Below are 366 nucleotides of genomic sequence, written 5' to 3' on the forward strand. Positions count from 1 at the left end.
TGCAAGACTATGTTTCGACTGTACTAACAATGTGGCAGAGTACGAGGCATGCATTTTGGGACTAAAGGCCGCTATCGACTCAAAAGCCAAGGTCCTAGAAGTATTTGGGGATTCTGCTCTAGTAATCCAACAGATAAAAAGAGAATGAGAAACTCGAGACAGCAAATTGGTGCCTTATAGAACTACATCATGAAGTTGGTTAACCAGTTCGACCAAGTAGATTTCTATCACATCCCTAGAGAAGACAATAGGTTGGCCGATGCATTGGCAACTTTATCCTCAATGTTCCATGTTGGTGGGGATAGCTTACTACTCTTTCAGATAAGAGACAATACTGAACCTGCTTATTGTAATGTAGTTGAAGAG

Source organism: Lupinus angustifolius, chromosome LG04, assembly GCF_001865875.1.
Source record: "Lupinus angustifolius cultivar Tanjil chromosome LG04, LupAngTanjil_v1.0, whole genome shotgun sequence".
NCBI lineage: Eukaryota > Viridiplantae > Streptophyta > Magnoliopsida > Fabales > Fabaceae > Lupinus > Lupinus angustifolius.